Genomic DNA, 17,441 nt, shown 5'->3' with positions numbered 1-17,441 from the left:
ATCCTCCGTCGTCGTCTCAGTCTCGCCAACAACTCTGCAACACATCCCCGCCAACAACTCTCTCTCTCTCTCTCACTCTCTGCGTTCTCTTTCTTCTGTGGTTCAGATCTCTAGGAACAATGGGAAAGAAGAGGAAACATAGTGAAGCAGAGGTTGCTGTAACTGTAAAGAAGGATGAGAGTGCTGAAGAGAGGCCTAAAAGAACACTTCTGGGTTTAGAAATAAAGAGAAAGTTTTGGTCACTTGTTCTCGCCGCATTAATTACAGCAAACATAAAGACCTTTATCTATGGATGGCAAAGTGTCCCAATGGTCCATCAGTAAAGTGTCCCAAGAGCCAAACAGACCTTTTACAAAACTGAACACCCAGCTCACTCTCCACCTCCTTCCATGGCGTCCCGATTTCTTCCCCATCTCGCCTCCTCCAACCTATCAAATCAGGCACACAGAACCTCTCGATCTCCATGTCCGCCTCATACGATCTCAACTCGTTCAAGTTTGAGCCAATCAAGGAATCGATCGTTTCTCGGGAAATGACCCGGAGGTATATGCTGGATATGATCACCTACGCCGACACCGATGTTGTCATCGTCGGCGCTGGGTCTGCTGGCCTTTCCTGCGCTTACGAGCTCAGCAAGAATCCATCAGTTCAGGTTGCAATCCTTGAGCAATCTGTCAGCCCCGGCGGTGGTGCGTGGCTCGGCGGACAACTCTTCTCTGCTATGGTGGTTAGGAAGCCAGCACATCTCTTCTTCGATGAGCTTGAGATCGAGTACGATGAGCAGGATGACTATGTCGTGATCAAACATGCAGCCCACTATCTCTCTCTCTCTCTTCCTTTTGGCAGTTTGAACACCCACTTCACTTTTTTTAATGACATCCACTTTTTTAATGACAGCCACTTTCATATATAATACCACTTTTTTAATGCCCGCCACTTTCTTCATGACAGCCACTTTCATATATATATTTATTCCGCCAAATAATATCACTTTTTTAATTTCTTAATATATTTTCTATTTTAATAATATGAGTGGCCTCACTTTTCCACAACACTCTTTTTCTCCACAATATTCTTGTTTCCACCACCCCAATACGCAATATCAACTCACAGATTCACACACCATCACTGGTTTTTCAAACCATTATTTTATTTTTTAACCAAAAAAAAAAAAAACAAAAAAAAAAAAAAAAAAAAAAAAAAAACAAAACAAAACCACACATTTCATTTCATTCATGACAGGGATCAACTCCGATCACATTTCTACACCAAACCACACAAAAAAAAAAAAAAAAAAAAAAAAAAAAAAAAAAAAAAAAAAAAAAAAAAAAAACACCAACAACAACAACAGATTTCTTTTCTTTTCTGCAGCGGCCACCAACCGACCTCACTTCTTCGCCTATTCCGCCGGTCTCTTCTTTTTGCCTCCGTCCTGGGCGGCCCTTGACGGTGTTGCCTCAGTGCTTCCTAGTCCACCGAGCATGTTCACTACTCCCTGCTCCTCCACTGCCGCATATGGCGGTCCTCCAAATCGGAACATCACGGTGGCCTTCCGCTTCAGCTCCTTGTTTTCTGTCCTTAGCACGCTTATCTCTGCTCGCGCATCCTTATACATGCGTTGGAGCAGAGCCAGCTGGGAGTTTAAATGCTGCACCTCATTTGTCCTACTCTGCAGCCGGTTCGACAAATTTGTGACCGCCGTCATGGTTTCCACGCATGACTTCAGAGTATACTGATTAGCCTCAATATCAGTTTGCATCGCCATTTTTTGCTCCACCGACCGCATCGGAAAGTTCAATGGAGCAAAACCAGAGGTGTTTGGTTGCGGTTCACTGGCCACCGCACCAGTTATTTCTCTTGTGGGCTCGTTCAGTTCTGGAAAGAGCGTGAGCAGGTTCTGGGTAACTGGACGGGAAGAAGAGGCCATGTTTTTGAGTTGCTAAGTGTTTCAGAGAAGGGTTGGTTTCCGGGTGTTTCAAGATTTGCAGAGACAAGCTCTCCGAGCGTTCCGAGGTTTCAGACTAGTGTGCACAGCCTTCGCCTCAACCTTGTTTTAAATAGCCAGGGCCAGCCACGCGCATCGCGCGCCTCTTGACGCCAAACGACAAACAGGCACGCCAACCAAGACACTCACGTGCCTCGCCATCATGTCCGGCGCACTTTTTGATAAATTGGGCACGCCTTTTGATGGCACGCCTTTTTTAAAAAATTGAGCGCACCTTTTGAGGATGCGATTTTTTAAAGGGTCCGACAAGACTCTGTAAACTGTCCCGACATTGATTCCGGTTAGCTCCTTTATGGGTCCGACAAGACTCTGTAAACTGTCCCGACATAGATTCCGGTTAGTTTCTACAAGGGTCCGACAAGACTCTGTAAACTGTCCCGACATAGATTCCGGTTAGTTTCTACACGGGTCCGACAAGACTCTGTAAACTGTCCCGACATTGATTCCGGTTAGTTTCTACAAGGGTCCAGCAAGACTCCGTAAACTGTCACAACAACTGTCACAACAGTGTCTGCTACAACGGTCCGACATGGCCCCATAAACTGTCTTCTACAACGGTCCGACATGACCCCATAAACTATCTTCTACATCGGTTTGACACCCCCATACAGTGTCCTCTACAACGTTATGACACCACCATACAGTGTCCTCTACAACGTTATGACACCACCATTCAGTGTCTTCACCAATGGTCTGACACGACCATACAGTGTCTCCTATCCTTTTTTTATTTTTATGTATTTTCTTGTTTTGCTCCTCTCTCCAAACTCAAGTTGGTTAGTTTCTATCCTCCTTGAGTTTGCGGGGGGCTGTTAAAATATATCATCACCTACCACCTCCACTCAACTCACCTACCACACACACTCACCTACTCCCCAATCCTCTCCTATATAATGAGTACCTCACCATCTGTAATTTACACATCAATAAAATATCAATCAATAATACATCAATATATATACATAATTTGTTTTCTCTCGTTCTATATATATTAATTTTAACATAAATTAGCTATTGTTATTTTATTAAATTGAATATTACTTGTGTGAGGTTAGTTATTCCTTTTAAAATGTTGTTGACTTTAAAATAAAATATTCTGAATAATTCTTTCTTATTATTTGCTCACTATTACTTAGAAAAGTATGTATGTTTATTGTCCAAATATCAATAACGATGTTAGTTATTGTTACTTTGTAAATTAATAGTTTGTCTATTTGGTTATTATCTTTATTAAGAATGGTTGATAAGAAATATCTAAAAAAGAAAAAAAGGTGAGATGGTAATCTTACATGGGAACCGGTGTTAATTTCTTACCTATTAAACTACGTGATTATCATTCAAAATCGCATTTTCATTAAATATTTCATATTCATAAAATATATTTAACATCTAAATATGTAAATATATGTTTTCAAGTAATTTTGAAAAAGTGACCGAATCTTTACGATTTACGATTCGATTCGATTCACAATTCGATACGAAGCCATTTCAATTCACGATATGAATCCCGATTTGACAACTATGGTATAGTGTATTGTTTATTCTTCTTTACAAACAGTTTAGAAATTTGTTAATGAAACATTTTATTGTTGATATGGCCAACGTTAAACCATGATTATCTATAGCAAATTATTCTATATATTTTATTTTATGTATATGGTATTTTATCTATTTTAGGATTGGGTTTGCCATTGGGCACCCTCATAAATTTTCTCTTTTTATTTTTTATAATAAAAAAAACGTGAGTATTACTTCAATTACACAAGTAACAAAGGTATGACAACTATTGGTGTGCTTTAGCCTGTTTGTCATGTTGGTAGATTTTCATACCCTTTTGTAATTTGTTTAATATAATTGGTATGATGCTAAAGTTGTTATTCCCGAAATTTGTTGAGGCTGTTGATGTGCAAATTATGCTAGTGTTGCATGTTCCGGCTATCGACTCCTACAATTGCTATTTGTCAATTTATACTACACAATGAATTATTATGTTATTAACAGTCAATATCTCGCTTCACTCACTCACAATAGCATGCATACATAAAATACAAACTCCTTAAAAATGTTTTTTTATAACTGATAAAATTAATAAAACTTCATAAAATATTCAATTTTAATGGATAATATATATATAATTATCACGTGCACCACCACTAGTATATATATATATGTATCACAAATATGTTTCAAAAGAAAACAAACTGAAATGAGAAGTGGAGGAGAAGATTTTGTCTTGTCACCGTAAGCTATTCTGACGTGCTTGAACTTTTTAACACAAATATGGCTATTGTGTTGGATTTCATGTTGTTTAATTGCTAGTGTTGTGGCTTCAACATTCTACTTATTATTCTCAAGTATTACTATGTAAATGTTGGTCTTGAATCTGTTTAAGGAAAGTTGCTTTCAGTGCGCTTTCCTTCCATTTATTGATAATGCAGTGCTTGTTGGTTTCCTACCACTATATTACCATCTAAGAAAGCGAGAAATGTTTGTTGCCAAATACAACTAGAAATTCGGTTTGTGTTCAATTGATGCAATTTGGCGGAGAAGATCATTAAATTGACAATATTAACATCTAATATCTATGTTTGATTCGGTTGTTAGGAGTGGTCGACAACTAGCACAATTGAAAGGGTTTGAAACATGATTGTTCTGGTGATTGACTTATCTGGTCTTTTTGTGTGACTGTCTTTATTTTATCCTGTGAAATTATTCTGAGAAGTTGGATGTCTTATTAAAGAAAGTGTGCTAATATTAGAAAATAAGAGAAGCTGGTATCTAGGGAGAAAAGAGGAAGTTACATGAGTTTATCTGTACAAATTTATTTTCTTTAATTTTTTTTTATTTAATATAATATATAATTCTATATATTTATAAAAATATATACTGTGTTTAAAATAAAGTAAACTATCAATATAATTAAATTATATATATATACATGTAAAATCACGTATATCAATTTAACTAATTAATCTCTTCTATATATCTTGACAGTGTGGCGAACAAGACGTTTCATGCATTATGTAAAAAAAAAATAGAAATACAACTGAGTTGCAGCGAATCGTGTGAATCTAGATGAATCATAAGATTCACTCAATTTTCAATTCAACAGCACAATTCGAATCGTTTTGTTGAAACTTGTATCGAATCGTGAATCGTATGATTCTAACACTTAAGGTGTATGGTTTTGAAAAAAATACATAGATTTATATCTTTTGTTTTAGATGTGGAAAGTGCATTCTTGCGAACCATTGTTTTTTAAAGTCCTTATCTTCATGGCAATTGTTAGAGATGGATCCTCTGTCCTGATTGTCTCCTGTCGTCTTATCCCAAACTTCCTTTCTACCAAACGATTAGAGTTTATGGTAGCGAGGGGATTTGGAACCAAGAGACACGGGAGAAGTTTGATAGGAGTTCTTGTTTGCAATTACTATGATCTTAGGAGTTCTTGTTTGCAATTATTATGATCTTAGCTACTTTGAATCTAGAAATTAATCTGATTGTAGTTGAAGGATTTATTTTGGACTGTGTTCTGCTTTTGCAAATGATTGATGATCAAGACTTGGGATTCTTCGCCAACTTTCTCGGCATCTTCATATTTGTCTTGGTGATTGCTTATCATTATGTGATGGCTGACCTGAAGTATGAAGGGAGCTGAGAGGGATGCGGACTGATAATGATACTTAAAACTCATTTTTCCCAGTACTCCTTTTTTATCTTGGTGAAATAGTTATGATGCAAGATTGATACGCTGATGAACTCTGCTTTTGTATTTCACATTCGCTGCTTTCAGAGTCTTTCTCGCTCTCTCTCTAGCCACTGCAAACTATCAAGTAAGCACGAAAACAGCAGCAAATTTCTTTCCTTCATTGATTTATACTATTTGGGTTCGATTGGTTGCTTATGGAGTCACCTCATGGAAGAATTATTTATAACATGAATTGCAAAATGATGGTTTTATAGGTTGTCTTCCCCCTTATTAGGTTGTTAGAAATCTTTTACACTGCTTTTGAAAGTCATTCCTAGGTTAGTGCTGTGAGGCTAGGAAGTAGATATTGGTTACATTGTAGAACAATTAATTTTCCCAAACTAAGAACATTTATGATTTTTTTGAAAGAATTTGGTGCATAACATTAAAAAAATAAATATAAATAAAGGGCAAATTATGATGGTAGTCCCAATAGTTTGTCTCTTATGTCATTTTAGTCCTTGCAATTTTAATTAGCTTGATTTTAATTCTGAATTTTAAATTTTTTGTCAAACATAGTCAATTGATAATGGGAGTCAACAAAATAGATGGAAAATAAGCATGTGCACTTCACATTACATAAGGGTATTTTAGACATTACATCTCACTGAGTTGACTCACACTGAGTATATACACTGACTGAGTTAGACTCGCTCTTTCTCTCTCTCTCTCTCCGTCCCCAACTTTTCTTCTCTTTTTCTTCCCTTCCATTGTTCTCTATGTTATCTCATTCTCTAGAAGAACTACAAAACACACAACTCCCTTTCCATTAAAATCTCCACACACCCCCACAATGGGTTTCACACGACGATCAAAGGGTTTGGGTTTCAAGTGATGATCAAACAAATGGGCGAGGGGTTTCTGCTGACGATCGACATAAATTGCGTTTCAAGTGACGATGAACAGAGGGGTGAGGTATTTCTGCCGATGATCGACAAAGATCAGGCCCTCCTTCCCCTCATTCAGCTTCTGGCGATGATTGACAGCTCCCTGTTCAGCTTTTGGCAACAATTAACAGAGGTCAGATGCTTCCCTTCTCCCCCTGTACCTATCTTCTCTTTTTCCCTTTCATTCTCTTCTCTCTCTCTGCCCTCCCTCTCTTCTCTATTCTTCTCTTCTCTTCTCTCATTCCTCCCCCGTCCTCTCTGTCCAATCAACATGCATCGGCGCGAAAATTCAGCTTCCCCTGTTGTAACACCCCCCAATATGAACACACACACACACATATATGCATGTATGTATTTATGTATACACGTTTGGTTGATTTGTTGTTTATGTGTGGTGGTGTTTTGTACTGCCTGAGCAAGGAAACAGAGGGCCATGGAGATTTTCAGTGGAGGTGTTTCATTTCATTATGTATGTTTGTGGGTTGAAAATATATTTTGTGGAGAGATTAATGAGGCGGAGTAGGTGGTTTGGCAATAGCCAGGGTGGTGGTGAAGCTTGGTTGTGGTGGCCTGGAGGATTTGGTAGTGGTGGTGGGGAAAGGAGGTTTGGATTGGGGAATGTGGAGGTGCTGGTGCGGGTGCTTGGGAAAGGTGCAGGTGGCAATTTAGAAGAGGATGTGGAATGGTGCAGGTGGTGGTTGTAGCTAACTGTTGGTGTTGGTTGGTGGGTTTGATGGAGGCAGTAGTAAGGGTTTTGGTATGTAGCTGAGCAGGTTGCTTCTGTGGTTGTGGCTGAGTGGTAACAACAGCAGTGGTAGTGAGCTGCCGGAGATGAGAGAAATGGTGCAAGAAGGCCCGCTGAATATCTCTCAAAAGAAAAAGGTGTCAGGAATTTACAATTTTCCCCATATGGATATGATAGGGGGCTGATCATGTGTGCCATTTCCGTTAGTGATGTGTGCCATTTCCGGTAAAATCACTAACGGGAGTTATCGATCGGACTAACTTGATCTATTATTCAAAATTTATGGTTAAAATCAAGCCAATTGAAATTATAGGTACTTAAATGATATAAGGAGCAATATAAGGACAACTGTTGTAATTTGCACAACAATAAACATACAAGAGTGCCAAGAATAAGTTCGAGTAAAGTGGTTCATGTGAAGTTGAAAGAATTTAATATAATTGTTTATGATATATATTTGCATGAATGTCCTTGCATACTAATGTTTGATTCCCATAAACTGTGAATCTAATTACACCTGCCTCCAGGATGGAAATGGGTGGGCATTTCATTCCTGGAGAATTTGACATTTTCTTGCAGATCCAAGCTTTATATGTAATGCTTATTGTTCTTGTTCATCAATTTCTCAAATAATAATAATAATAATTCCTATTCATTGATACTATGACAATAGGGTTTAGCTACACCACAAGAAATGAGTATTTTTAGAGACTAATATTTAGGGACCAAGTAAATTTGGGCTCTAAAAATAATTTTTTAGAGACAAATTTAAACTTTCTTAATTTGTCACTTGTTGCTTTGTATAAAATTCACATATTTTTTTTTTTGAGACAAATTAATTTAGTTGTAAATACACTATTAACACTTTTAGAGACCAAATATTTTTACTCTTCCACAATTAAAAAGTCAGGGCAATAAAAATTCTCTCTTCAGTCCTAATTTTCCATATTCATTCTCTTTGTTCAACTGGTTTGCTCTCAAGATTCTCGATCTTACCCTCTCCTCTCCGGCGGCAATCCAAGGCAGATGTGAGATCTATATGGTTGAATCCATGGTAGATCTATAATCTTCTTCAAATGTTTTGCAAATTTGGTGCGTCTCTCTCTCTCTCTCTCTCTCTCTCCGCCTATATATATATATATATATATCTCTAGATCTATGATTTTACGAGATCTATAAGCTTCAATCCATGGTAGATCTATCATCTTCTTCAAATGTTCTGCAAATTTGGTGCGTTTCTGTCTCTGTCTCTCTCTATCTCTCTCCGCCTATATATATATAAATCTCTAGATCTATGATTTTACAATATTGATCTGATCATCTTTCTCCCTTTCTCTTCATCATTTTCTACATCACTTTCATTTACAAGCTTCAATCAATGGAAGATTTCATTGCCTATTCATTGAATAAGAATCTCGATTCCTCTAAGCTCATTGTCGCTTGAGAAAACCATGTCACAATTAATCCTCATGCATGATAAGGTTATTTGTCTGCTAGAATTTTTGCATGGAATTTGAGTTATGTGATTGTTTTTCAGGAACTAATTGCTATTGTGTGTGTGTAGGAACATATATAGATATATATACATGACTTTTCAATTTATGTTATGTTTTACTTTGCTACAAAAGCTTTGGAGCAAACCTTTTGCTTATCATCTTTGTTATTAGTGAATTTTAGGTAACTGTTGTTCACTCTAAACTTTCTAACTTTGCTTGATTCCATTTTTCTAGAAACACTTTTCAGAAAATTCTACTTTCTTGTTTTTTTGTGTTTTTTGGTTTTTACTGAATTTTTTTAATATTGTAAACAATTTTTTTTTTTAGACATACCTAACATAAATATACCTAAAAAGTAAAAAATTTGCGAAAAAAACCTTTTAAAAATTCACTAAATACCAAAAATACAAAAAAAATACAAGAATTCAGTACATTTTTTTTTTTGTATTTTTATGTATTTATTAATTTTTTAAAATATTTTTTCACAAATTTTTTACTTTTTAGTTACATTTAAGTAAGATGCATCTAAAAAAGTAAAAAAATGTTTAAAATTTTAAAAATATTAAAAAAAAAAAAACACGAAAATAAAAAAACTCAGTTTTCAAAAAACTTAGTTAAAAAAACTCAAACCAAATACACTGATTTTTATTTTTATTTTAAAATCTTTTTTGTTCCCTGAGAGTTGTGACTAATGTATGTGATCCAATTCTTTGAGAAAAATATATGAATGTCATATTTTCCACCCAACAGAAGTTCAAATTATCTTGAAGTTAGTTCATTTCAAAAATTGAGGTTTCAATTTTGTGCATTTAAATTATTTTAGATTTATTTTTGGTGTTGAATTTATATTAAAAAGCAAATTAACATAATAAATCCTACTTTTTTTTTTTTTTTTTTTTTTTTAAATAAGATTACAATAATGGGTAGTTAAATTATTGGGACTTAGATTATTCTCATGAAAACTTGTTCATGTAAGTTTGTTCTTGTATGCTGCATTTCATATTCAAATTATTCTATGAACGCAATTTTCCTGTTTTATGCTGTTAAATCTCCCTACATTTTATTTATTTATTTATTTTTTTTGACTTGGGTTCTGCGAGTTTTGGGACCCATGTTTGCTAATCTTGATCGTATATCTCCAAGCTCTGTTTTGTAAGCTTCACTTGCTTGTTGCATCTGTTAAAAGATGTCTGATTTCTTGAAAATTTTATGAAACAATGCTAATCTGAAATTGCTGAATAATCAGTTAGGCAATTGCTGGCTTGCATAGAAATGGAGACTGGTCTATTCATTAAGAGATTTTAGATTTATGTAGAGGAGGGTCAGTGATTATTTGATTTAGGAATCTGGAGGAAGAAATAGGAAGGTGTAAAGCTTGGATATATTTGTATGATGTTATCGTGAGATGGATTGGGATGATCTGGCTCTCTAATCCTGCTTTATTTTTTTGCTTGTTTTGAGATCTAGTGCGAGTGGTGACTTGGAAAACTCCATTAAAATTGATTCTGCAATTGAGTTTTTCCGATCAATGTCACTTCCACATGTCAGGATGATAAGATTTGCATCATGCATACTGCACTTGGCCATATATACTGACGATTGTTGCTAATCTACAGATTATAATGGTTTATAAATGCGTATTTTGGCACATTAATGCACTCTTTGTAAATCATTTTATTAAGATATTTTCTTGATATCACAATTATGGTTCTAAATTTGTCAATTAATTCTTTACAAGATGTGTGTTCTTTTTCTACTTTAGTGATCTCTAAATTGAGTAATTAGTTTCATGGGCTTTGTGTTTCAGATACATTGTCAAAGACATTCTTGGCTGTGGGACATTTGGGCAGGTTGCTAAATGCTGGGTTGGAGAAACCAAAAGTTTTGTTGCCGTAAAAATTATTAAAAATTAACCTGCATACTATCAACAGGCACTGGTTGAAGTTTCTATTCTGACAACTGTAATTAATTCTTATTCATCTGGGTTCTATCATATATAATGATTATGAATATTTTTGTTCATGCTTATTTTCTGTTTGCAGTTAAATAGGAAGTTTGATCCAGAGGATAAGCATCACATTGTTTGTGTTTATGATTACTTTGTGCATCAGGGATTATGCATAGCTTTTGAGGATAAGCATCACATTGTTTGTGTTTGTGATTACTTTGTGCATCAGGGATTATGCATAGCTTTTGAATGTGAGCTAGAAAATTTTATGAAACAATGCTAATCTGAAATTGCTGAATAATCAGTTAGGCAATTGCTGGCTTGCATAGAAATGGAGACTGGTCTATTCATTAAGAGATTTTAGATTTATGTAGAGGAGGGTCAGTGATTATTTGATTTAGGAATCTGGATGAAGAAATAGGAAGGTGTAAAGCTTGGATATATTTGTATCATGTTATCGTGAGATGGATTGGGATGATCTGGCTCTCTAATCCTGCTTGATGTTTTCTGCTTGTTTTGAGATCTAGTGCGAGTGGTGACTTGGAAAACTCCATTAAAATTGTTTCTGCAATTGAGTTTTTCCGATCAATGTCACTTCCACATGTCAGGATGAAAAGATTTGCATCATGCATACTGCACTTGGCCATATGTACTGACGATTGTTGCTAATCTACAGATTCATATAATGGTTTATAAATGCGTATTTTGGCACATTAATGCACTCTTTGTAAATCATTTTATTAAGATATTTTCTTGATATCACAATTATGGTTCTAAATTCGTCAATTATTTCTTTACAAGATTTGTGTTCTTTCTCTACTTTATTGATTTCTAAATTGAGGAATTAGTTTCATGGGCTTTGTGTTTCAGATACATTGTCAAAGACATTCTTGGCCATGGGACATTGGGGCAGGTTGCTAAATGCTGGGTTGGAGAAACCAAAAGTTTTGTTGCTGTAAAAATTATTAAAAATCAACCTGCATACTATCAACAGGCACTGGTTGAAGTTTCTATTCTGACAACTGTAATTAATTCTAATTCAGCTGGGTTCTATCATAGATAACGATTATGAATGTTTCTGTTCATGCTTATTTTCTGTTTGCAGTTAAATATGAAGTTTGATCCAGAGGATAAGCATCACATTGTTTGTATTTATGATTACTTCGTGCATCAGTGTCATTTATGCATCGCTTTTGAATTGCTTGATACCAATCTGTCGATATGGAACAACAATATGTAATATACTAGTACCTTAATTTATGGATGAATCTTGTTTGAATTTTGTTCATCATTATCATCAGTGGTGTAAGTTTGATTTTTGCTGCATGAAGCTGGCATTTTTTAGCAAAATAATGTGATCAGTGTAACATTATTATCTATATATATACACTACATATTTTTTCTTTGAGAAAAACATAAAGAAAATGTTTGATAATTACCAATAGAATTAAGCCCATCTTCATCATCAGCCCTACACAAAATACCTCAAAACACACTTGTATTGCATGAATCAATTGATTTGGTTTGGTGGGTCCACTTTGAATTTGAGCTTTGTTTATTTATTTGGGTTTTGAGTGATTTGGTGAAGGTGAGATTTTTGTACCTTTCATTATTATTATGATTGCGATTTTTTTCCCAGTCACATATTTTCATATGATTTTATTTCTCAATCTCTCGCCGCTTTTTTGAGATATAAAATCATATAATAAGGGCTCTTGTTTCATACTAATTTCTTTGTTTCCTTTTTGTCACAAATTGAAAAGTCTTTTTGAGGTTGCATGGTTCCTAATTTTTCTTACATATTTAATTTTTAGTTACTGTTTTAGAAAACGAAACTTGCTTTGTTTTATTTATTTATTCATTTATTTTTAGCTTTGACTCTCATTGTATTATCTACATATATTTATGTAGAGGAGAAATATGTAGACTGTGAACCGAGAGATGGAGGTACTTGTGAAGTGTAGAGGAGACCCCCGTTGAAGAAAATAAAGTTTCATAAAATGCTTATTGTTGAACTCTTGCCCATAAAACTACACCATCAACCTCTGCTCCACAAGCGCTTGCACGGTTGGTACAATCAAACCTCTGCTCCTTCACATCTTACGTATACATATATTCATATGTCTATATGATTTTCTGTGCTTGCTTTTTAACCATTATTGCTGATATTCAATTTAATCGTCCGAATAATCTACACATTCTGTTATGCTTGAATGGTTAGTGTTTGCTTATAATTTCTAGCTCTATATAGCACCCAAAAAAAATATATGTTTGGCTGATTGCTTACTGTATATTAAGATCATAACTCAGAATTAATGGAAAAAAGAGTTAATTGTTGAAGCTTTTATCTTGGTAGATTAAATACATTAGAATGGATTCAAAGGATTGAATGTGAGCCAGAAAATCTTGGTCTTGCCTATTAAATGAGTTGGTTTCTCATCATCTTTGTTTGAGCAATTGATGTGTAGTAGTAGTGGTTCCTTGTGCGATATATTACTCAGTTTTATCTTTGTGCAATATTTTATCAACTTGAAGTTTGAATCTGCATTCTTCTCATTTCATTGCCATAAGGTCTTCAAAGAGGTTTTATTTCATGTACTGCCTTATACCCGTTATCCAACTGAATGATTTTTCAAATCTTTTATTGAATTTTTTAGCTGCAGATTCTTTTTGAATAAAAAAAAAATCATCATTTTTTGTGTTATGAAGTATGGACACGGACATGTGACATGCAACGAACAATACACGGACACGCAGACACGCAAATTTTCAAAAAATAGGGAAAACGGCATGCTGGGTACATAATTAAATTTATTTATCATGTCATAAAATTATTATAAAAAAATTAAAAGGTAGAGAAAATAAATAAATGAAGAAATAAACTAATCAACCAAAAAAAGAATATAAATAAATAATAAATAAACAAAAAAAAAGAATATAAATAAATAATAGAGATAGAGAGAAATGTCAAAAAAAGAAAAAAAAAGAACAATATAAAAAAGGATATCAGAGAGAGAGAGAGAGAGAGAAAGAAGTCAAACGAAGAAGAAGAAAGAGAGAGCAGATCGAAAGAGACAGTGACTAAGATACAGAGATTGAAAAGCAGAAGAAGATTGAAAGAAGAAGAAGGTCGAAAGAAGAACATACCTTTGCAAGAGCAGCGAGTAGCCTGCAGCCTTTTCTCAGCCTCGTCTCTTTTTGTTCGAAATCAAGGTTAGGGCTTGGTTTGATTTCTGTAATTTTTGTTTTTTACAAATTGACCCACACTTAAAATTTCAAAAATTTTGTTTTTGACCCCACGGTGTTTGAAATGTGTCCATAATGTGTCTAGCTGCAAAAAAATGAAAAAAAGGGACACCTTCTACGATGTACACGTGTTCACCGTGTGTCCGACGCGTGTCTGTGTCCGACACATGTCCAACACTGATATGCAGCCCTCGGGGAGGTGTTCGTGCTTCATAGTTTTTGTGTGTCTGTGTGTATATCAATGGGTAGGCCTTAATCTATTAGATACGCAAACCATCCATGATGTTATGAGCCCATGATTATTACCGGTCAAAAAAGAAGTTGATAGAAATCAGTTATCTATCTTTATGAACTGCTTCGTAAATTGATACGGAGTATTCATTCTAATGTATTCCATATAGACAAGTAACAAGTCAAACACCCAATGGGGATGAAGAAGAATTAGTAGTTATCATTACTTCATCTCTACTCTGTATTCATTCTCTCAGTCTCTGATATTCATTCAATCTTTGTTCTCCATTATCTCCAGCCTTTGTATTTTTCTTCCGATGAGAAGAACGACTGACTGGGCACCACTATCTGTTGAGGCAATTTTGATGACAACCATGATCAGATTGTGGTATCCTTTCATTCTTTCATATTCTTTACATTCAATTAGGATTTTTTTTTTTTGGCAGTTGACTGGTAAAATCCAGTGAAGGATGAGTGCAGACGAGTGCAATCAGGTAGAGAATGAAGTCAATGCCCCCTTTTCTTAACATGTTTTTTTTGTTCTGTTTTGTTTTTAATCCCATGCATTTGTTTGTCATCTTACTACTTTGATTTAGAAACACAATTTGTATTCATTGTGGTTGTTTCATAAACCGTCATCAATGGAGCTATGTGAATCAAAAGCAGGAACAGAATCCTTGACGTCATCCTCACAAAGGTATTATTTAATTGTAATTATTTATAATATTCATGCTTTACATATTCTGTGGAGGTAATTTTTGATGATATATTAAATTATGTTCATTTGGCTATTATGTTTGAAATGAGGTAATTAAAAAAAATAAAAAAACATACAATCATTTTGACGTTTATTTTAACTGTATGGACATCAAATACTCACTGCAATATGTGGATTAAGTTTTGGGTAAACTTCACTTTATCCCCTATGGTTTGGGCAAGGTGCGGATTACCGCCTTAGCATTTTGAAATCGCTACATAATACCCCTGTAATTACTTGTAATTACTGGATTGAAGTGCACACTAACTTCTATTAACAGAAGATGTAAATTGACAATTATACCCACATCTTTATATTCTTCTTCTCATCTTAATCTTCTTCATCTTCTTTTCAGTTCTCCTTTTTCTCTTCTCCATTCTTCTTTCCTTTTCACAAACCCAAAAGGTAGAAGGTAGAGATATGTATGTATATATATTCTTCTTTTGAATTAAATAAATAAATAAATATATATATAGTTTAATTCAACTATGCTTTCAATCCAGTAACTTAATCACCTACCAACTCAAAATCCTAATCTTAATCAGTTCAATTTTGGCTATGGCGACAAGCTTTCCAGCAAGCATGAAGGGGAAAAAAGACTTCAGCTGAGCCATTTTTCATGTCTCTTGATCCCAATCTTTGCCGTCGCCTTGACCAAACCAAATCTCCGCTTCAGAAGGCTTTCCTCTTCCATTATTAAAAATGACCATGTTGGGGATGAGTAGGGCAGGAAAGAAAGAGAGAAAAGTGGTGATGACAAGTAATCTATATATATATATATATAACATTTTGTTCCAAATAGAAGAAATGCTGGGAGTATTATTTCGTGTTTTCAAAACACAGAGCAGAGTATGTACCACGGCACCACCATTCATGGAATGAAGTTTTGAACCAACAACTCAACCTCCAAATACAAAAGACGAAAGATATCCCAAACCAGATTGCATCATATCCAAACCATAACCCAATGCCATTAATTTGCAAACCCAATTCCATAGATATATATATGTGCGTGCGCGCGTGTTGAACTGATGCTCAATTCCAAGGGCTTTCCTTTTCACAAACCCAATTCCATATATATATATATATAGATATCATTGCTACATATATATATATATATATATTTACGGGTGGGTAATATATGATTGTTATTATTTAATTGTAAGAGATGAGCTGCCATTGATATCAAGTTAAGATAGATTTTAATGGAAATCATTTAATTTCTATGTATATATATGAGTGTGCTATTATTTAATTGCAGAGTAGAGAGAGAAACAATAGAAATAAGGGGAGAGAAAATAATGGCATCTTTGGTAAATTTAAAGATGTAAAAGGGTATTTTCGTCTTAAAAATTGACTTGTTCTCCACAGAGGCACACGGCTCTCATAGTCTGTTATTTTGGACGGAAATGTTAACTGTGTGTTTTAGTCTACAAACCTTATGGGGATTATGTGATGATTTCAAAATGTCAGGAGTAATCGGTACCTGGCTCAAACCATAGGGGGTAAAGTGCCATTAAGTTTTTATTGTAATTGAATGGTTTAGAAGTATTATATATATATATATATATATATATTTCTTTTTTGATTGATGGGTACTTGTACTAAGGTATGTTTTTTTTATGGTTTTACAGGTAGTTATGGTGCCGACTAATGTCTTGAACAATTCTTCTCATTGCCATTTTTGGTTTGTTCTAATTTTTGCTTTGATCACATTAGAGGCTGCCATCATTGAGTTTTATTTTCTTGTAAAATTTTACGTTCTGTTCATTATGGTTTGGGAATTGAGAGCTTTGATGAGTATGCCAATTTTTTTATTTTATTTATTTATTTTCAAATTGAGTTTTAGTGACGAAAGTATGTTGTAAAGAACATAATTTGAATTTTAGTAACCAAATATATTTGTTGTTGAAAATGTCATTATTTTGTTTTTTGTGACCAAATTGAGACATTTTGTGACGAAATATTAGTGTTGGCTACATATTTTGTACAAGCCAATTATAATTCGACGCGTGGCAAAATAAGGATAATATAGGAAGACTATTTAAGTCTTCGATCCTGATCGTACACGTGGCAATTAGTATTGGTTATTACGAGATCTGAGTAGCAGTGGATCAACAAAGAGATGTAAGGTGATGTGGCTTCAACAGTTACTCACATTTCAAATTCAAATTTATGAGGGAAGCCTAACTGCAAGTAATGGCGTAATGGAGCTAATCTTGAGGCAACATGATTAGCGATCATGGAGGAGCAGTTCGACGGTTAGAAATGCAGTTCGATGGTCATTCTTGAGCAGTATAAATAGCAAAGACCCCAGAAAAAGCCCCCAGACTCAGATAAAAAAAATCAGTCTTATTCTACTTATTTTTCTTTCCAGT

General features: G+C 34.6%; 1 non-coding gene and 1 pseudogene across 7 annotated transcripts; both read left to right on the top strand.

The window, feature by feature from the left end:
* The first annotated feature begins 463 nt into the window (after positions 1–463).
* LOC145788872 (thiamine thiazole synthase 1, chloroplastic pseudogene) lies at positions 464–5,663 on the top strand (annotated as a pseudogene).
* Positions 5,664–8,350: 2,687 nt separating this feature from the next.
* On the top strand, positions 8,351–16,983 carry LOC114314715 (uncharacterized). 7 transcript variants are annotated; one of them, XR_014337757.1, is made up of 6 exons: positions 8,351–8,477; positions 10,689–10,842; positions 11,700–11,853; positions 12,741–12,896; positions 14,605–15,003; positions 16,698–16,983. It is a non-coding gene; the product is annotated as an uncharacterized LOC114314715 (transcript). The 7 variants fall into 7 exon arrangements; XR_014337761.1 differs by lacking the exon at positions 10,689–10,842 and having other exon boundaries at positions 8,354–8,477; positions 14,753–14,800; positions 14,903–15,003; XR_014337758.1 differs by lacking the exon at positions 10,689–10,842 and having other exon boundaries at positions 8,354–8,477; positions 14,605–14,694; positions 14,903–15,003.
* The last annotated feature ends 458 nt before the right edge of the window (positions 16,984–17,441 follow it).

The sequence above is a fragment of the Camellia sinensis genome, chromosome 8 (genome assembly GCF_055761805.1).
Source record: "Camellia sinensis isolate YWXY chromosome 8, ASM5576180v1, whole genome shotgun sequence".
Classification (NCBI taxonomy): domain Eukaryota; kingdom Viridiplantae; phylum Streptophyta; class Magnoliopsida; order Ericales; family Theaceae; genus Camellia; species Camellia sinensis.
Note: the sequence above shows the minus strand (reverse complement) of the source record. Positions and strands in the feature narration are given on the sequence as shown.